Source organism: Microtus pennsylvanicus, chromosome 3, assembly GCF_037038515.1.
Source record: "Microtus pennsylvanicus isolate mMicPen1 chromosome 3, mMicPen1.hap1, whole genome shotgun sequence".
NCBI classification, from domain to species: Eukaryota; Metazoa; Chordata; class Mammalia; order Rodentia; family Cricetidae; genus Microtus; species Microtus pennsylvanicus.
In genome coordinates, this window is record NC_134581.1 from 71,533,875 (window position 1) to 71,555,842 (window position 21,968).

Here is a 21,968-nt window from a genome sequence, read left to right on the forward strand (position 1 = left end):
ATCATAACGGTTGGTCCTGTTTCTGTTTTCCCAGAGGAAGACCTAGGCAGAGCTGATTTAAGACAGAAACTATAAAGAAAGAAGTCCCTGGGTGTTCCAGTTCATCCTTGTCTCTGCACTGAGGTGCATGTCCAGAACAGCAGGAGGAGGAGGGGAAGACACACAGTCTTCTTCGGCCCTTCCCAGGGTCATTTCCCACCCAGGGAACCTACTGCCCTTCCCTTCCTCTCTCTTTTGCATCTTTTTCATGCAGCTGGCCGTGTCTGTCCTGCTTCCATTGGCCTCTGTGTCAGATTTAGAAGTCACAAAGAAGAACAAAGCCAGGTCCCTATTCTCACGTGGGATCAATTCACCATTGTAGAGAATTCCATGAAAATACTTGGGCTTAAACAGGTGCTGTGGAACACCAACATGGAGAACTCAAGAGAAAATGAGAATTCAAGGGCCATTGCAAGTCCCCGAGGAGGAGATGGCGCAGAATTCCAACAACAGCACAGAAGACTGTCTGCATGTAGCAGAAAGTTGGCCCTACACTGAGCTACAAAGAAGAGAGTTCTTCCATTGACTCACACGATCCAGAAAACTGTGTTTGGGAAAAGACCTTGGTATACAACTTATCCCTCTTTGGTTTGGAAGGGGAGAACTGTAGTCCAGAGAGAAGGTGCGCCCTTCCAAACCCCATGGGGACTGAGCAGAGGAACAGTCTCTACCTCCTGAGACGTGGCACATTTTCCTTAGATGTGAAGTTGTATGGAGGCATTTCAAGGAGGGGAAACCATGAGGAAATGCAATGTTGCCTGTCCATGGCCCTGTCTGCTGTATATGGCTATCGATGAAGACAGAGGAGAGGAAACTATGAGTGAACGTGATGTATTCTCTTCTGCCCCTGTTCATTAGGCTATGGATTTAGCCTGTTCTCTGATCTTCTTTAAGCATGGTAGGGAAGTGTTAGTGTAATGGTTTAAATAAAATGCTGCAGGTCCCCAAGTGGCAGCAGTGGGCAGTGGGCAGTGGGCCGTGAGACTACACCACAGGTCCCCAAGCAGCATCAGGCAGCAGGTTCCAAGACCATGGTGGGCCATGAAGGTAGCCAGATCCCAGGCAGGAAGCCTCATGGCGGGTGAGAGACCTAGATGGATAGGGACACCATGCAGAGTGAAGTTGGATATTTATTTAGTGGGTTATGAAAGGGGAAGGGAGAAGGGAGAAGAGCAGAGAGGCACAGAGAGAGGGGGAAGGAGAGAAGTGGGAAGAAGGGAGAGACAGAAGCTGCCTCTAAGAGAGAGCGGGAGCAAGAGAGAGAGAGAGAGAGAGAGAGAGAGAGAGAGAGAGAGAGAGAGAAGGTACTCAGGCTGAAAGCTTAAGATCAGCTTGCCTCATCTGATGGGGGAAGGAGTAGAAGTGGCTTGTCTCTTAAAGGGACAGGACAGACCCTTACATCCTCATCTCTTTTTTATAATAAAAAGGCAGGAGGTTAGGCACAATAGGTTAAAGGGATTGGGGCAGCAGATTCTCAAGACTGCTTCTTGCTTATTTGTGAGTGTCATCTTGGGGGGGGGCGGACCTGAGAAAGCTGGGTGCTGGTCACATGCTGGGGTAGCTGGTTTCTTTGTTCATGTCTCGTGTTTGTGGTATGGAAATGTCTGGTGTCTCTTATACCTGTTTAAGTTATTGGCAAACAGAGGACAAAGTTAAGTTTAGGGGAAAAATTTTAAGACCAGGGAATCGAGAGGGGTGTATCTGACCTGTTTAAGGTGGATCCTTTAATTTGGCTCCCTGGAACTCACAAGAATTCCTTGGATTTGTGAAAACAGAAGTTTGAGACAGCAGCAGAATGATTGTGATAGATGGTTTTACACAATGAAAAGTACTTTTAAGACTATGGAAGGCAGTGTGAGAGAGAAATTTTCTAGTGTGTATTTGTCCTCACTCCTTTATAACTTGTAGGTATACACCTTAACAACTTGTATTTGTATTTTACTGAAATTTGTTTGGTGATGTTTTCCTTTTAAATGACAAAACCTCTCAGCCTTCAAGCTGCATTAGAGATCTTTGAGAAGGATAAGATTTTACTTGTGCTATTGATTTAAAAATGACAGAGAACTTACTTGGTTGGCACCTAGAGCTACGCCTCAGGTCTCCATGATCACTGAGGGTCATATTTGCCTTTTGCTGTTTAGTGCAGGGCCTGCCAGGCTCTAGAAGATCTTGTGAACTAAGAAATCTGTAGGAAGACAAGCCTACCTTGACCTGAGTAGCTAGGCTGTCGATTCAGCAATTCTGTCCACATCTGGAGATGTTCAGTTTAGATGAAAGGCCATTTTCCCCAGTGGTCAGCACTTGGCAGTTGAAACAAAGTGCAGATGGACATTGTTGTGTGCCCATTTGTCTTCTGCCTTTTTTGGAGGAAGTAGAGTGCTGCTGCTAGGAGCCAACCTGTCTCTTTTTGTTATGAAAAACCTTTTAATAATTAAATATTTACATGTCATATTCCCCAGATCTCTGAGCAGTTGAGGGCTGTTTATCAGGTATAGATGAGTTGTAACTATAGCATAGAATCTGCCTGGAAAGCTGAGTCTAAGCTTGACTGTACTGGCTAAACTTAACAGGTAAAGCAGGGTTGAATTAAATATAAAGTATATTTGTAAGAGACTTAAAAGTACCTACCACTTTAAAACATGAGACTTACTGTTTTTGTAGTCTGAAATGAGATGCAATGAATAGACAATTATAACATTTAACAGTAAACATAGGTGCATTTAAGTTACATGTATGAACATACATACACAGAGTGAACAGGAATTGGGTGAAGTGGATGTTCTTGGTGGGCCCTACCAAAGTCATGCCACTGCACAAAACACACATGTAACAGAGTCAGCAAGAGGAAATTAAAGACAAAAACATAAGTAAACTGAAGTATACCAGGTAGGGTATACTTCAGTAAAGATGGCGAGACTTGGTCACCTGATCTCAGTCAAAATGGTGGTAGTCACATATTGTATGGAAAAACTATGTTTCCTAAACCGCAGAAGTTTTAAACATAATAACAAGAGAGACCTAGAGGCATGATCCACCCTGTTGCCAAGCTGCCACACCGCAAGCCGTGGCAGAGAGCAAAGGCTAGAATTGAAAACAGCCGCCTCATGGATCCGACCAATCTTGTTGACAGCAGTAGCGGTAGCAGGGACAGTTTGAGGAAGTGGAGCCAGTGGAGCTGGTGGGACACTGGCGAGTGAGGGATTACACCATAGCTGAAAATGTGAAAACCCGCAGAAACGGCAACACCATGAAGCTCATAGGGGGACGTCTCCCCTCTATAGACGAGATGTAAAATGGCAGCAAATACTGCAGGGCTTGTAGAAGAGCATCCTCTCTCTGCAGATGGGTGGTTAAAGCCTGACTGGTTCCAGTCTGGGTGACGTGGAAGCCAGAGAGGTTAGAGTCCACTCCGAGCAGTCTCTCATGGTGGGGACCACTGACGAGTGGTCCAAAAGAAAAGAAAAAGGAGAAAGAAAAACCTGGGCAGTGCTAATATGGGAGGACTGACCCTGGGTCGGCCAGTCACGTTTTTAGCTATGGAAAGAAGCAAAGGGCTCAACCATAGCCGTTAAGGCCGTAATTGGGGGCTAGAAGGGGAAAAGTCACCACCAAAGCTGCTGGTGTGCATAGAGTGCTCAGGCATATGGAACACATGGTTGTTGTAGAAAAAATACCCGGTTCCAGATCCCAACTCTGGGAGAGGGGTGGGAGGATCTACCAAATATGATGGCACCAATGTAATGGTTTAAATAAAATGCTGCAGGTCCCCCAGTGGCGGCAGTGGGCAGCAGGCCATGAGACCATGCCACAGGTCCCTGAGCAGTGGCAGGCAGCGGGCAGTGGGTCCCAAGACCACAGCAGGCCACAGAGGCAGCTGGGTCCCAGGCATGTGGTGACACACATGAAAATAATAAAACAGAAAAAAATAGAATAGTATCAGGATGGAGTTCCAGTGAGTACTGAAATTAGCCCATATTTAATTTCCAACTTTTTAAAATACCCTTGACCCCAAAAGGTAGGACTAAGACAAAAAATTGCATTAATATAATACAAGGAAATGACCAGACCAGTTGAAGGTCACGGGCTACCCCCACAGTTAAACATTCTGTTTCTAGAATGAAACAAATCACACTCAAACCCTAGACCAAAACTTTCTGTAGGCAAACCACTGGGTGGAATGCAAAGTTATCTCCTTAAGGGAACTGGACCTTAGTTGGATCCTTAAACTTTTGTTTGAGGTAGGAACATATCTGCTTCTCTATTCCTGAAATACAAGGGCTGGGTATTAGCCACACCTGTTGAGGAGAAGCCATAACCTTACAAGAGCAGAACTCTCTGGTCTAAATCTAGGTGGGAACTTTGTTTGAGGTAGAAGCACAATTACTTTGAAGGACTTAGAGGTAAGTTCCAACTCTCTAACCTTTGGTCAATGTGGAAATAGGCTCACATTTTCCGGGCCTCCGCACACCTGTATGAAGTTTCATCTAGTCTGGTGTCCTGCCTGTTATCCACCAGTTGAAAGATGTTGCCTAAATTGTTTAACCTCTCTGGGTCTCAGTGTTCACATCTTTACCCTGGTACACACGATGCCTATATCTCTGGGATGCCCTGAGGATAACAGGTGAGCTCTCGACCTAATAAACACTCTGGCTGCTCTTAAGCGGGGAGGTTTGTTTTGCTGGCTGAGGAGGCAGAAGCAGGAGCCAGATGACGTCGGTGAAGAAGCCTCCACCCACAGACACCACACCTCTACCCTGCCTGTTTTACCCACATCCTGCATGGCTGAGTGATTTCATGCTGCCTGTGAGTGAGACGGATGGATCTTTTAGTTTTCAATTAGCAAACGCCTTGCTTTTTAAACAAGCAGAGCAGCAAGCAGATGCTCTGGGTGATTGATGGCAGGGAACATCTGTGGCCAAGCAGTGGCTGTGCACCAGAGACTCCCAGCTTCCCATGTAGGGGCCCTCTGGAGGTCATTCAGTGCCTCCCCGACCACCAAACTGAACTGGCTCCAATCCAAGTAGGTCAGGTGGGAACCAGATACCCCTTTTCCTCATATGCTTCCTGGAAAGGGGGGGTACAGTAGTGGTTTTTCTTAACTCCTTAATTGTGTGCTGCAGAGCTCAGGGGCTAAGATGTTCTACCTCACGTGCTTCCTAAATCTTCAATTTACCTCTACCTTTGTTGTGGGTGTGGGTGTGGGGTTAGATGCACACATTTCTGTGGTCCCGTGCATATGTGTGCCTTGTGGACACCAGAAGTCAACATAAGACGTCTTCATCAACCTTTCTCCACCTTAGTTTTCAAGACAGGGTCTCTCATTGTATTGAAGCTCATCAATCTGGCTAAATTGAACAGCCAGTGATCCATCTGTCTCTGCCTCCCCAATGCCTGAGCTGTTGACTTATGCTCTTGAGTGTCCTAAGGGATCTAGGCTAAGGTTCTTATGTCTGTGTTGCGATCACTTTATCGACTGAAATTTCTATCAAGTCCAAGATCAAGGTGCTGGCAGATTCAGTATCTGGCATGGGGCTGCTTCCTGGGAAGGCTAAGAAGGCATGAAAGGCAATCAACTGGGTCAGAGGATGAAGCAGAGCAATGAACTTCGCCTTGTGTGCCTGTTGGTGTCTGTTATGATGCAGAAACCCTGAGAGAGGTGTCGTGTTCCTAGTCACTAAAGTTACTGAGAGCCACAACTGGCCATGGAAAACCCAAGTGAAGGGAGTGGGGGGAGTGGGAGTTAGACTACTCACTCTGATGCCATAGGCTCTTCCACAAGGACAGAGGTTCAAGGCTCTGTTTGTCACAACACAGGAGAGCAGTTACTGGAGAGCTTTGACAGCTGTGTGTGAAATTCACCCTAACAGACCAATTTCCTTAACAGCAGACTCTAATGGGGCTTTACGCCTCAGTGCGAAATGGAATTTCTGATGGTTCTTACATCCTTCTAACAATAAACAATAAAAATACAGGTGCGACCCACTTTAAGAAATCCGATTGTACAGCTCTTCCCCATTATGAAACAGATAAATTAGAGTGCTGCCACCCATATAGTTATTTCCTTATCTTATGGAAAGGCACCCATGCTCATAGACGTAATACTTTTAACAGATGACTTTTACTTTGTATTTTATTTATTTGTTTTATTTTTTGGTGGAGAGTTCCAAATACCTGGACAGGCCTTGAACGTTAGCTACTAATCCTCTTGCCTCTACCTCCTATGTCCTGATATTATAAAATGTCTGCTTCCATGCATGGTTTATACAGTGCTAGAGTTTGATCCCAGGGCTTTATGCATGATAGGCAGGTGATCACTCTATAAATTGAACTCCATCCTCAGTGACATTAATAGCCAAAACATGGAGGTGATATCAACATGAATAAACTATAATATGTACATATGTGGAATATTATTCAGCCTTTAAAAGGAGGAGTTACACACAAATGATACCATGTGAATGAATTATGAAGATGCTATATTAAAAAATAAAATAAGTCACCCACAAAAGGAAAGACACTACCTGATCTAACTGAAGGCACCTAAAGTTACTCACAAAAGGGTAGTCATTGCCTGGTCTCACTTATACAAGAAACCCAAAGAAGTTAAATCACAGAGATAGTAGACTGGGGGCAGAGATGAATGGGGAAACTATTTTAAAGGCTCAGGGTTTAGTTTTAGAAGGTGAAATAGTTTCAGAGGTGACTGATGGTGATGGATTTACAAGAGTATGCACATACTTAATATCACTGATCTATACACTTGCATAGTAATGTGTTCGTAAGTGTATAGTCATGTAACAATGAATATGTAGGAAGTTGATTTATATCATGTGGTGGTGTGAATAAGAATGGCTCCTATAGGCTCACGCATTTTATTATTTGTTCTGGGATGGTGGAACTGTTTGGGAAGGATTGGGATGTATAGCCCTATTGGAGGAGGTATATCACTGGGGGTTAGGGCGGATCTTTCAAATGACCTATGTTTGATGTAGGATTCCCCTCTGTATGCTGTGAATACCTTTGGTTAATAAAGAAACTGGCTTGACCTGATATGGTAGAACAAAGCTAGGTAGGGAAAACTAAACTGAATGCTGGGAGAAATAAGGGCAGAGTCAAGGAGAAGCATGGAGCTACCACCAGAGACAGACACACTGAAATCTTGCCAGTCAGCCACAAGCCTCATGATAAAATATAAAATGATGAAGATGAGTTAATTCTAGACGTAAGAGCTAACTAGCAATATGCTTAAGTAATTGGCCAAGCAGTGATTTAATTAATATTTAATTATTACAGTTCCTGTGTGGTTATTTCAGGAGTCTGGGCAGGCGGGAAATGAACAAATGGTCTCCTTATGACATTATGTCCTCTCTCTCTCTCTCTCTCTCTCTCTCTCTCTCTCTCTCTCTCTCTCTTTTTCTCTCTCTCATCTGTCTCCAGTTTGAGAATCAGAGTAAGCTCTCAGTTACTCCTCCAGCACCATGAATGACTACCTACTGCCATGCCACCTACCATGATGGTCATGAACTAAACTTCTGAAATTGCAAGCCCCCAGTAAACTCTTTTTTTCAATAAGTTGATTTGGTCATGTTGTCTCCTCAGAGCAATAAAAAGTAATAAAGACATATCGTGTGTGTGTGTGTGTGTGTGTGTGTGTAGGTAGGTAGGTAGGTAGGTAGGTAGGTAGGTAGGTACGTACGTACGTATGCATGTTTATATATGAATGTGAAGTTCAGAGGACAACCTCTGGTATCATTCTCCTACCTTTTAAAATCGATGAATTGATTGATTAAAGGTCTCTCAGTTTTACTGGAACTCACTGGTTTGCCAAGCTCAGTTGGCCAGCAAGTGGCAGGAATCTGCCTTGTCTCTGCTCCTCAGCTTTGGCATTATAAGTACATGCCACTGCACCTGGTTTTTATATGTGGGTTCTGGAAACAGAACTGAGGTCCTCATGCTTATGTAGCAAACTCTTTACTAAGACATGTGTGGGTCTCTGTGACCACCATAGCCAGCAGAGTAATAATCCACGGAAGACAAGAAGGCAGTTCAGTTCAACATGACTCAGTAGCCAGTGTTGGTTCAAACTTTAAGTCTGACCCCAAGTCATTCATTTTAGACATATTTAAGCACAACACAATTTGGTGGAAAGTATCCTGGTGATTAAAAAAAAAAGCTCAATCCCACGTACACAACAAAGCTTAGTACAAGACTACATCAAAAGTCTTTGTCAAGTACATTTGACATCTTCCATAAAGATGGGTTCTGTAGCCTGTCTGAAATAAACAAGTTCATAATAAAGGTCTGGAACAGGCTCCAAGGTGGTCTTGACCACACAGAGAGCACAAAACTCACCAGGCTGTTGTGTCCACTTCCAGCTTTCTAAGAGGAAACATCTCTCTCTCCCTTTAAAGAGATGACCTCTGTGTTTAACACCTCTGGTTTCCCCAGTGCTTATCTGGGAACACGAGAACCTCTGTGCCTCTCATATCTCCTCCCATTTTTTTTTGAAAGAGAAAATTGTAGCTGTAATAGAGACCAAGGTTGAATGCATTCCCCGCATAGAGGCCAGAAAATATATGAGCCTATTTCCATGCTGACCAAGGTCAGAGACTTGGAATTTGCCTCTAGTTCCTTCAAGATCATTGTGCTTCTACCTCAAACAAAGGTCATACCTAGAGAGTTATGGTCTCTCAAGGCTATTATCAACAGGTGTGGCTAATATCCAGAGCTTGTTCTCCAGGAGTAGAGAAGTAGAAGTCTAAGAATCCAGCTGAGTTTCAGCTCCCTTAAGGAGATAATTTTGGATTCCACCCAGGGAGTGGTTTGCCTATAGGAAGTTTTAGTCTAGCGTTTGAGTGTAATTTGTTTTGTTCTAGCAACAGAATATTTAACTGTAGGTGTAGCCTGTGACCTTCAACTGGTCTGTTCATTTTCTTGTATCATGTTAATGCAGTTTTTTTGTCTTAGTCCTACCTTTTGGGGTCAGGGGTATTTAAAGCAGTTGGAAATTAAACATGGGTGAATTTCAGTACTCACTGGAATACTATTCTCTGTTTCTCCATTTTATTGTTTTCATTTACATCTTCTTATTCTTTACTAATATTTTGTAAATCCCCATGCCTCTACCCTGGCAAGAGGCATTTTTATCAAGGCTTGTCCCCTGCATGCCTACACGGCTAGTCTAACATGGGCAAGTATAAGAGAATTATAAGGAAAGCTAACAGAGGACAAAGAAAAGGTGAAAGCCATAATGGCTATTCAAAGGGAACTGAATTCAAGACCTCTTGAAGAACAGCCAGTGAGTGCTCTTAACTGCTGAGCCATCTCTCCAGCCCTACTTTTCCTTTTAAAAAATCTATTCCAAGATGGCTCAAGTTGCTATTTTTACTTTTTAAATATTGTACAAAATACGAATTTTTAAAAAATGAAGTTTTAGTAATCATGAATACAAAGGAATCTGGGTGGCATTTGGACTCTCAGTGCATGAAAGCCCTGAGCTGCCAGTAAAGGACAAGATAAAATTCCTTAGTTCACTAATGCAGTCAGCTAACGCAAGCGCATCACTGAATGGACTGGTAACTTGACCAAGTTTCAGCAGGGCAAACATCTCCTACAGTGTAGGTATCAGGCAACTCCACACCAACCCTCTGGAGCAGCCTCCTCCTGGCTACAGCCATGGCTGTTCCTGGTTTCCCTCCTAGGCAGGCTCTTCCTGCTGGTGTTCTCTAGAGACAGACATGCCAGCAGTTCAGAAACATTACCGTGTTTCAGTAGGATTGGGTTTGTTTTCTTGTTCACTTTTTATTTTCCAGGCAAGGAAACTCAGCTGAAGGAGTCACTAACCCTTTCTAATGTTTCTTTCTCCATGTCCCATCGGTTCTAACTTTCCATTTATTAGATTCCATCCTTGAGAACCTCATCCCAAAGGTTTCCCTCCTCCCCTACATCCTCTCTGCATTCACAACCCTTCTGCACCGTTCCTTTTCTCTCAAGTTAACCAGTTCGCGTTCTCGGTGCATGTTTGTCCTTCCTGTGCTAGTTTATACGTGAGGTCAGTATGTTGAGCCTCTGTCTTCCTTCAGGATGGCCATTTTGTGTGAAGATGTATAAACTGGGACTCCAAAGCTATCCACCATGACAGGATTCCTCCCAATCCACCCAATGAACTGCCATCCAAATATAAATGAACAGCAGAGTCTGGCTTTACAAGACCCATTTCTGCCTCTCAGCCTTTTCTGTTCTCCTGCGCCTCAGAGGTCTTGACCACTCGGGCTATTTCCAGTCTCCTCAACCTGTCTATCAAGTTTATCTTGAGCTGGCCAACATCAGGATGTAAAAGGGTAGAGAAAAGGCAGTCTTATAAGCCAAGTAAAATAATGAGAAATCACAGAAGGATCAGGGAGCCCTGGCTGGATGATGTGGGATTCCTGTCTGTATTCTGTGAATATCATTGGTTAATAAATGACTGCTTTGAGCCTGTAGCAGAGAAGGGAAGAAAGATCTAGGCAGGGAAAACTAAAGTAAATGCTGGAAGAAAGAAGGGTGGAGTCAGAGGGAAGCCATGTAGCCCTGCCGGATCCAGATGGAACTTTAGCCGGTAAGCCACAGCCACGTCGCGACATACAGATTAATAGAAATGGGTTAACTTAATATGTAAGAGTTAGCCAATAAGAAACTAGAGGTAATGGGCCAAACAGTGATTTAATCAATAAAGTTTCTGTGTGATTATTTCAAGCTAAACATCTGGGAACCAACAAACAGCCTCCTTACTATTATAGCATTTGGGTTTTTTTTTCCAGAGTAGCATTGATGTCCCTGTAATCATGTAACAGCTAAAGTGTATTTTTACCCCATTTATGAATTACAGAAATAGGGGTATTCCAAGGACTAACTGAAGATTCTACGTGTCCTACTTGCAGTTATTTCTTTACTAGAAATTGGAAAGATTTCAATTTTCCCCCATGAAGGGTCCATTGATAAATCTATATTGGGCCATTTCTGCTATGAGGAAAACCTAAGTGTTAGGTGCCGGGCAGCCGTGGCACCCATGTGGCAGTGGAGCCTTGCCCACCACTGCTTGGAACTCAGGTGTTGCACATCAGATGGGGCTCAGGCCATGCTCGGCAGGATCCCAGGCAGCTGAAAGGGCTGCAGGGCCAGAGGGCCCTGAATTCTGATCAGCTCGTCACCCCAAGCTGCGCCTGGCTCAGTGACTACAGGTAGGCTGGAGTAACCTTGAAGCCCACTCGGCCTGCCCTGCCAAGACCTGCCAAACTGTGTCCAGCAGAGACCATTTTTTATAATTCTCCTGCGAAAGTCCAAGTAATTCATTAGTGTAGTCCTGCTTACAAACTAATCGACAGGGATTTTATCCTTTTACTTTAGCTCCTATGTGTTTCCAGCAAGCAACATCTATGGTTCCTTGTTCAGGAAACCAATGTTAAATTTTACCATCACTTGTACAAAGTTATGGAGCTGTTACTCTCTGAACATCTTGCTCCTCTGTGTCTTAGCAAACATCTTAATAGTTGTATGAAATGCTCTGCCTCAGAGGAACGAGACTCACGTACAACATGGTCCTCAGGTGAGAGGACCGGATTCCTACCCTCTGTTTCTATTTAAAGAAAGATTTTCTTACTTCCTCTGAGGGCTAAGCCCCAGAGATTAGTGGGTGCTAATTGTGGGGGTCCCTGTGACTACCATGGCCAGCAGAGTAACAATGCATGTAAGACAAGAATCCGTGTAAGTCAACATGACTCAGTAGCCAGTGGTGGTTCAAACTTCTGAGTTTGGCCCCACATAGTTTATTTTAGGCATATTTAAGCACAGCACAATTTGGTGAAAAAAATTCTTGGTGGGGAAAAAAACTCAATCCTGTGTGTACAACAAAGTTTAAGACATGACTACATCGAATCTTTTGGTAAAAAAGACGTATGGCATCTTCTATAAGGTGGGTTCTAGAGATTAACTGAGCAAAATAAGCTCATCATGAGGATGGGGGAGAGGATCCGGAGCAGTTCCCCTAGGGCTTATCTAGGAGCACAAGAACCTCTGTGCTGCAAAGCCATTTACTATCTTTTTTTTTTAAGACAAGGTTTCACTGTGTAGCTCTGGATAGGTGGGGATTCACTATGTAGGCCAGGTTAGCCTCAAATTCGCAGTGATCTACCTGCTGCTGCCTCCCAACTCTGCTGTGATTAAAATACACACAGTCTGTTCCAGTGGTCACTCCAGGTGATAATACACACACACACACACACACACACACACGTGTGTAATCAAACACCTTGATAAACAGATGCAATGGGGCTGTACTGTAGGGCAAAGCCCGGGAGTTCCCCACCTTCCCCACCCCTAGCGTTCACAGCCTTTAGAATCTGTGCTCTCATTATTTTCCACTGGCCTCATGATGTCAACAGTAAACTTGGGATGATGTCATGTAGGTTATAAAAGGTTTTCTCTTCTAGAAGGTACAACTAGGCAAGAACGGGACAGTTTCTGCAATGATTTGTGAGTACAAGGCTCCATTAACCACTCGGGTTCTGGATGGCGTCGTTCAGCTCTGAGATAGCTCTCTGCTGTGAGAAAAGCTCCATCCCAGCTTGATTTATTGAGTATGGGCAGATAAGGAACAGGGTTGGGTTTAGTTTATAAACTAGCTAGCAATCAAGGGGATTCTGCCCCCGGATGTGCATGGCTTTTTCTGAGGAACACAGCTTCCAACTTCTCAGGGCCCCCTGTTCCTCCAGCACAACTGGGATGGAATGAGGGACCACAGGTGTGGGACCACAGCTCTGGCAATTTGAATAGAAATGAATTTCATTGAAAATAGTGCAGTAGCTTGCCAAGTCACAGGGGAGATTAGAGAACCTGGTTTGTAAAAGCAGACAGTAACAAAATGCTCAGACATTTAGGTTTTCCAGCGAAATCAAGTCTGAACAGTGCTCAACAAGAAGGCAGCTATTGTAGCTAAATGAAAGCACCAGATGGCACGTCCGTGGCTGCTGGCACTGGAGGCTGGCATCCTCCAGGCACTCTGCGATGCTGTTCTCCTTGTACACTAAAAGTTGTCTCTGCGTGTACTACATCTGCAATTGATGCTCCACTGTCTGCACTTCTTCGGTTCATAAACTCCCCGGTGGCAGTGTAGAGGAGCTACTTGTCACTGGCCGAGCTGGGTCATGAGCATCTTTCAGTGGGAAGGGCACTGCCTTCTATCAAGAGCTTTGTGCCACAGATTCTCAACATAGGACTGGGACAAAAAGTACTGCAGAACCAAACAACACCCCCTCCCATCAAATCCAAAGTATAGGGGTTCCAGAGTCCTGCCCATTCTACTTTACTAACAGAACACAAATCACCCAGTCTCCCTACTCCTGATGCCCCCTCTCTCTTCCAGTCCTACACCCTCCTGCACTGAGATCATCACAAAGCCTCCTGACTACTTCTGCCTCCCACCATATTCCACACTGGATAAGAACACCGGTTCTAACACATAAATCTGATCGAATCACCTACTTAAAACCCTTCAGAGTCATTCCTGCTGTCACTGAGATAAATCCTAATCTTACTAATGTGAATTAAAAGCTCACTTCATCTCTCATTGCCTAACTCCAGCTACTCACAAGCCATTTTCCCTCTGAGGGAATGAATCCGTGAACGAGAGAATGATATTCGGAAAAGCAAGCCAGGAGGACCCATGCTAGGATTTCCCTACAGCCAGTAACTGAGTTGAAGGCAACATCAGAACCTGGAAATGTAAGAAAAATATACCTAATTAGGGTCCCAAATCCAAATCTACTAGATCAAAGTTTAGAAGGCAGAAGTCAGGGCTCCCTGTTTCCACGAAGCCACCCAGTGGTTCTAAGCTCCAGCTAGGGATAGGGGAAGATACATTAATCTATTGTCCTATTTTACGTGTGTGGGAGCCGAGGGCCAAAGAGGTTAAATTCCCAAGGTACATGCATCTCATCTACTATTAACAATGAAGCACAAAGCCAAGCAAATTTGACACATTTAGTGCTATATATACTCCTTATTGTGCCATAAATGGTGGGTAAGCTAATCAGATGGAAGACTGTTGTTATAGTTACAGAAATCAAATTATTAAAGGAGACGGGTCGGTCCAGGGGAAAGGGAACCATTGGGAAAGATTAGATGCTCCCCCCAGACACCACTGAGGCTCCCAGGGTTGCCACCTGCATCCTCACAGGTTCAAAGTCAGGTGCATCTGCTATGGGGTTAAAGAGTCCACAGTGGGAATTCTTGGCAGGAGGTGCTTCAAAGAAGGCCCTCAGAGAAGCATGGGGAATGGCCAACACTTTCTGGCCCCTTCCTCTAAAGAGTAGGCAGGAACTATGAGAGAAGAGAAGGTAATCACTGTGGGTGTCAGGTCCTTCCATGTAGAGAATGAACCGGAGGTGGGATTTGCAGGAATCCCATTCTCTGCCAATGTCCATCAGAAGCATCTCCTCGGTGTGACGGAATAGACCGTTGTTTTCTGGACACAGGCTCCAGGTCCATCCCTCCCATCACTTCAAGTGTAGTCACCCTGCATGGTGGTCCATCTTCATTGTCAATGTGATTGGATTAAGAACCACCTAGGACATTCGTGAGGCGCATCTTTGAGTGTGTCTGTGCGGTCATCTCCAGAGAGGATTTATTGAGGGAGGAATACCTACAGCACCATTGGCAGCACTATCCAATGGGCTGGAGTCTCAGACTGAAATGGAAAAGAAGAAAAGTCACTTGAACATTCCTCTCTTCTCTGCTTCCTGACCTGCCCAGATGTGATCAAACTCCACAGCCTCCCACCACCACACCTTCCCTGGCATGGTGAATTGTATCCTCTTAAACTGTGAGCCAGAAAAGGTCTCCTCCATGAAGGTGTGATTGCTAGGTTTTAAATCACATGCCAAGCACGATGACACCATATCTATACATCCAATACCTGTCGGTCTCTCAAGACACAATACACAGTTGCATGCATTCCAGGTTTTTCCTCATCTCACCCATCCCAGTCACTGGTCTCATATTCCTACCACTTGTCTCAGGAGGAGTTAGGATAGGAAGAAGCTACCCTACCCATCATCCTAGCACCAGTTCAGCTCCTGGACTATTTGGACTAAAAGGGAAGAGCATAGACGTCTAGTAGTCGAAGCTCCTTGTTCATATTCTAGTCTCTTGGAGCTGGAGACCTGGCATTTTCTGCAACAGGAACCTATGCTTTTCTTGTCGGTCTCATGGGCATTTCCCGGCTTTGTGAGGTGGAACACATTACCTGGCGGAATGTCAGCGTCCTTTACTCTGAGATGAGTGCAGTTATTTTAGTTTGGAAAGTCCTGGTGGGGATTGTGTGTGTCCGTGCAGTGGAAAGAACATCTCGTCTGCAGAAGTGTGTATAAGCTGGTTTGCCATTTTCATCCACCCTCTCAGGCAGGTGACTTAGCAGGAACTGTAGAGAGTAAACCTACTTGCATGGGTATGGCATTCTCATGGGGGACAGGTAAGACTCCCCAAGTATGGAGATAACCATCCTTCCCCATTGTCCGCAGCTCCTTGCAGAATTCTACAAGCCTTTGCTAAAGAGCCTGACCTTTCCACTAAGCTTCCTGATTTCCTTTGCCACATAGGCTGGAAGCCTAAAAACTCTCTGGGTTTCCTGAGCACTCCAAAAAATCCTTAATTATCCCAACACAGAATTATTTTCTGGAATCTATGGCTCTTAAGTAGTTTAGGATCAGTTGCTGCCCACACAGATAGCAATGAGGGACAACAGGCACAGTGCATGGGTCCTGCTAGTGGGGCTCTCAGTAGCATGTTAAGTGTGGTGGGAACTACAGCCATGAATTCTGAGCACCTGCTCCTGTAGGGCTCTGTGGGGCTCTGTGGGGCTCTGATGAGCTCTGTGTGCTCCTGTAGGAGACTCTGTAGGGATTCTGTGGGGCCCTTTAGGACCGGTTCTAATAGATGCTCTTGCCCAGCTCAGACCCTCACTTTCGCCAGCCTGTATTGTTACAATTGTACCCTCAATAGCCTCTTAGATCCAATTTCCCCAACCCCTAGAGAGGACTATGCAGATGCACAAGACCCACCTGTTAGCCACACTGTGATGTGTGCACCTCCCTGTTTGCTCCTGGGTAAGGTATCCAAGCTGCCATTGAGCACCTCTCACCCATCATCAGCCACGTCTCTCACCACTTTTTACCCCTCCTTTTTCCTCCACAGCAATTCCTGACCATCCTGCAGCCCTTCCATTCACAGGCTTTGCCTGTCCCTCCATCCTTGAGCTGACTCTCACCCTATGAAAGAATTCTGGAAATCTTTCTCTCTAGCAAGTTCCAGATCAGAGTGTGGGGGGTCCCAAAAATTCCTCTATGTAATCATCATACTTCACATTATACTGAACTTATTTTAAAAGGTGGGTTTTTTTTTTCTAATTAGAAAGGATGCCTCACTGTGTATCCCAGGCTCACCCAGAACTCATAACCCTCCTGCCCCTGTCTCCTAAGTGTAAGTATTACAGGTGTGCACCTCCACACCTGGCTGCCTCTGTCTCCCAAGTGTAAGCATTACAGGTGTGCACCTCACACCTGGCTGCCTCTGTCTCCTAAGTATAAGCATTACAGGTGTGCACCTTCGCACCTGGCTGCCTCTGTCTCCTAAGTATAAGCATTACAGGTGTGCACCTCCATACCTGGCTGCCTCTGTCTCCCAAGAGTAAGCATTACAGGTGTGCACCTCCACACCTGGCTGCCTCTGTCTCCCAAGAGTAAGCATTACAGGTGTGCACCTCCATACCTGGCTCTGGAAAGGACTTTCTTCTCCATATTCAGTTTCTCGGTGTCTAGTATGGAGCTTTGGAAGAAAATACTTAGTTATATTGAGCTGAATTTATCTGTGAATCCTTCAGTCTGTGAATACTGCCCAAAAGCCCATACGGCTATGGCTCACCCACTGGACAGACCATCTGAGTCCCTCCAAGCTGGACCACCCTGTGCCTGTGCTCACACCCGTCTTTATGTTTTTTGCTCAGTTCTCCAAGCACCATCTCCCTGTCAGACTAGCCAGCTATCCATCCTTCACAACCCTTACCCCTATGCTCTGCTTGCTTGACATCAGGTGACCTTTATTACAATAGAAACTTTTTTCCTCTTTCCAGATCTCTACCAACCATGGCATAGATCAGTAAAACTCAAACCAGGAAATGTGATACCAGGTGAAGTGTCATTTAATTCTGGATTGGAAGGGGCTGCCAGGAAGAAAATCCTGTAAACTGGAGATCTCTCATCTGGCCTTCCAGGTCTCATCTCTCTTCTTCCCCTCATGCCCCAGCATGGATTGCATCAAGGATGCTGTTCTCCGCCTTCTAGGACTCTGGCTGGAATACTGGAAGGGAACCAAGGGAAGGGGGTCGATCATTCTTGGGAGCTAGCTAGCCTCACTCCTCTATGGTGGGATATTCATGGCTCTTATGTTCCCATCTGTCCTCCCACCCTCTCTTCCTCCCTGGTAGTAACTGCTTCCTGTCAACTTTGTTGGTCCCTTCAAATTACAATGGAGTCCCATTGTCACTAGCCCCACAAAGCTACATTATCCCTTCTGATCCTTCTGCATGTTGCCTACACATTTGTAGTAATCTTTCTTACTAACGGCCTCCCAAATGATCCCGTTTGAGTTTGCTATCTGATTCCTGTTGGGGGTCTGAGAGGTAGAACAGAAAGCTTGGAGTGAAAATCAAGGCACAAAGCCAGGGACTTCAATCAAGAAGTCAAGGAGCCTAGTCTTGTATGAGAGCCAAGGTCAAGACCTCACACAACCAAACAAGGCTAGACATACTGGTGTGCTGAAAAGTGTACAACGGAAGTCCTCTTCACTCAGACAGTTTGAAGATGGAAGTAGATTTTTAAAAATTTGTTTATTTTGGCAAATTTTGCTTCATGTTTGGTAAGAATTGCAGGGTGCTAGTGGTGCACTCCTTTAATCCCAGCACCCAGGAGGCAGAACTAGGCAAATCTCTGTGAGTTCAAGGCCAGTCTGGTCTATAAGAACTAGTTCCAACATAGTCCCAAAGCTACAGAGAAACCCTGTCTTGGAAAAAAAAAAAGAGAGAGAGAATCTTCATTATGATCACTTTTTCTGTTTTGTTTTGGTTCGATTTGGTTTTCAAGACAGGGTTTCTCTGTGTATCCCTGGCTGGCCTGGAATTCCTCTGTAGACCTGACTGGCCTAGAACTCAGAGATTCACCTCTGCCTCCCAAGTGCTTGGGTTAAAAGCATGCACCACCACCTTGCTCCGTTATGATTACCTTTGGTGGATCTCGCTGCCCAACCCTCCAGTACATGCTAAGGTAGAGTCTGTCTCTCTCTTCCTCCACCTTGGCAGTACCATGTGGCCTGGGATAAATGTGGTGATATTTTGTTTATGCTTTAACAAATAAAGTTTGCCTGAAAATCAGAGTGCAGAGCTAGCCACTTTAGTTAGCCACAGAAGCCAGGCAGTGGTGGCACACACCTTAACCCCAGCATTCAGGAGACTGAAGCTGATGGATCTCTGAGAGTTCAAGGCCATCCTGGGCTACACGAGATTGAACCAGTCTAAAAAAGAATCAGAGTTTACACCTTTAATCCCAGCACTTGGGATCACATGCCTTTAATCCCAGCACTAGGGGTGTGGAGACAGGAGTGATATGGCTGGGTGGAGAGAGGAATATAAGGCAGGAGGAGATGGTAGTTCAGTGCATTCAGTCGGAGGATTCAGTAGAGGTAAAAGGTCTCTCTAGTGGCTGGCTCCTTTACTTCTCTGATCTTTCAGCATATACCCCGATATCTGACTCTAGGTTTTTATTATTAAGACCAATTAGAATTCGCACTACAGATGAACAAATGGATGCTTATATTTCTACTTTTCCCCTGGAGCCAGTGACCCTACAGTGAAGAACATTAGGAGTACAGCACAATATGATTGGGGTACCCTGCAAGATCTAGTGACATCTAAGGCTGCCCCTGATAAAAGACATATGTGTCCTCCTCTCTCACAGCAGCCTTGGTGCCTGACCACCTTCATGCCAAGGTCTTTGTTCTGAGAGTCACTGTACCTTTCCAGTCAACCATTTCACCTGCTGATGCTAGCTGGCACCATACCCCAGGGACCATAAGCAAGGACCCCAACTTGTACACCAGCACCAGGTTCTCTGAAAAGGAAACCTGGGGAGAAACCCCAAGGGCCAGGTTGCATTTATCCTTGAAGTGATTTGTTAGGTCCAGCAGCATCCCAAGTTAATGTACAGCCAAAGATACTTGAACCCTTTGATTTATGCCAGGAGACTCCTTCCAGGTTACTTTACTCTGCCACATCAGTGTCCTGAGCCCAACTGCGTCACACTGCAGTAACCACTCACCTTCCCTCTCAGCCCACAGGGCCTTTGTACAAATCAGAGGGCCCTCAAGGCATGAAGGCATGGAGGTTTGCCCTGAGTGTTGCTCAGATCAAACCTTATTGATGTGGATGGATGTAAGACATAATTCAGGTGCACAGCTGTGAAAAAGTCTAAGAAATGGCCCTAGGGTATTATTGAGCTTCACGTGCTCTGGAAAATCTTTCCATACACTGTGAAAGGAAAAGTTTGGGAAGATGATATCCAATATCATCCAGCATCTGCACTGAACAGCCAGCTACTGTTGAAGACTGGAGTTGGCTTCAGATGACCAAGATGACCGAGACAGCCTGACACTGCCTGCTTCTTTCTTCCTCATGTGGGAAGGTGTCTTAGTCACTGCTCTGTTGCTGTGAACAGACCGTGACCATGGCAACTCTTATAAATGAAAGCATCTAATTTAATAAGTTCAGAGGTTTAGTTCATTATCAGCATGGAAGGAAGCATGGTGGCACACAGGCAGACATAGGGCTGAAAAGGGAGGTGAGCATTCTACATCTGGATCACAGGCAGGAGAGAGAGAGAGACACCGGGCCTGGCTCAGGCTTTTAAAACCTCAAAGCCCATCCCTACTGGCATATTTCCTCCAGCAAGGCCACACCTACTCCAATAAAAGCACACCTCCTAATCCTTCTAAACACCATTCTCTGATGACTAAGCATTCAAATATATGAACCTGTGGGAACCATTCTTATTCAACCACCACAGGAGGGGCACTGGACCCTTGAATTACGTTCAGCTTCCACCCCATCAGTTTCAGAACCATCTTGGATTGATTTAGGATGGGGTAACTGTTCTGATGAATCACTCCCCTGGTGCCTCCATTCTGGATGGACAGTTGGGCAGGCATGCTGAGTTCAGCGAGAAACTCCTTTTCTCATTATCAGACAGTTAATGTATAAGGTGGTCTGGTGTAAATGTTTTTCTTGTTGGAGACAGTCAGGATCAAAGGACTGTTAGGTGTTTGTTCTTCATCAGAAGCTGGAAGTGTGAGATTCTATAGAAAGAATTGTGTTGCTGGGCTCGGGAGCAAAAATGAGTGCAGAAGGGATGAGTCAAGGACCATGAGCAAGGATGAGTAAGTGACATTGCAGAGAAATCTAAAATTATGAACGAGGGAGAGATAAGAGTGGAGCGAGAAAAACACCAAAAGGCAGATGTGTAGTGCAGAGAGCACTTCAGTAAAGATCTAGAGCCAAGTAGGTTTGGTCGAGGCTCCTTGTGAGGCCAGGCTGGAAAAGCTCCCTGGCATCCTTGAGGCCTGGCCTTGTAGCTGAGATCTCTAATCACTAAGTGTAGTGTTCTTTCTCTCAGCTTTCCTTCCCTTATCCCATACACATGCACACTCACTTGATAGGACCAAAGAAGGCCTCAGTCCTTTCCTCAAAAGGGCCTAACATCCTTCAACCCTAGGCTGACCCCTATCTCTGAACAGCGGTTTCCTTCCTTCTCCCCAGCACCCAAGCCCTCCCCTGGTGCAGAGCTGAGGTCCTTGACTTGTTAGCACTGCCAACTGGGGGCTCCTTCTGAGCCAATCCTGATTCTACCGAGTTGAAGCCAAGCCCTCAGGAAAATAAATGAGACAGGAGACCACTAAAGCTTAAAGGAGATATTCAATGGTTTGTTTAATTATATATTTAATTATGTAATTCCTTATATACAAAGAAACCTAAGTCAGAGTGAGAGGGTGGCTGCTGTCCTGAGCATCCTTCCCCATGCCCAAGTGTCCCTTTGGATCTTCCAGATTCCTGCTTCTTCACCAGATGGCCAGTGCCCCCCATGCTGCTCACAACTCCTCGCCTTCCTTTCTTGTTGTGGGCAGCTCTTCTCTCCCCCTAGATCAATAAAGAAGTTGATATTTTACAACTGTAGAAAACTGAGGGAAAATCAAACACAGCCCAAATGGAAAAATAATGAAATGAAAAATAATGAAAAGGCCAACCAAGGCCCACTCTGTTTGTCTAGTACACAGTCTTTATCCCAGGGCTCCCGAGGCTTCTGCCTAGGTCACTTAAGGTTTAGTTTGGTACCCAGGCCTCAGAATTCTCAGCATCATCCTCTAGAATAGAGTTACTGTTTTATTCCACGGGGCCTCTCTCCTCACCTTTGCCAGACTGTTCTTTGGTACACATCTAGCTGCCACCAGTCTCTGGCCCCAGGCCTTCAACTCCTATATCTCCCCTGGAATCTAGGTGAGTGGATCATTCCTGAAGGTTTCTCTCCTACAGAAGTGTTTCTACACTTCTACCTTGAGAAATCTACACTTGGCCTTGAGCCAAGTCTGAACTTAATGATGTCTCCATGAGAGAAAGAAGCTAGCCCTCACCCTGGAAATGACATTTCAGGCCTTCTGCCTCCCACATTGTTGTAGAATATCATTTTCAGATGTGTTCCATTTCTTTGCACCGTGGACATTTGCTTAATGATGCAAAGATATGTTGCATTCTTTCATGTTGCAACTGTTTAACTCTGTGAAGCTGTGTTACTTTGCCT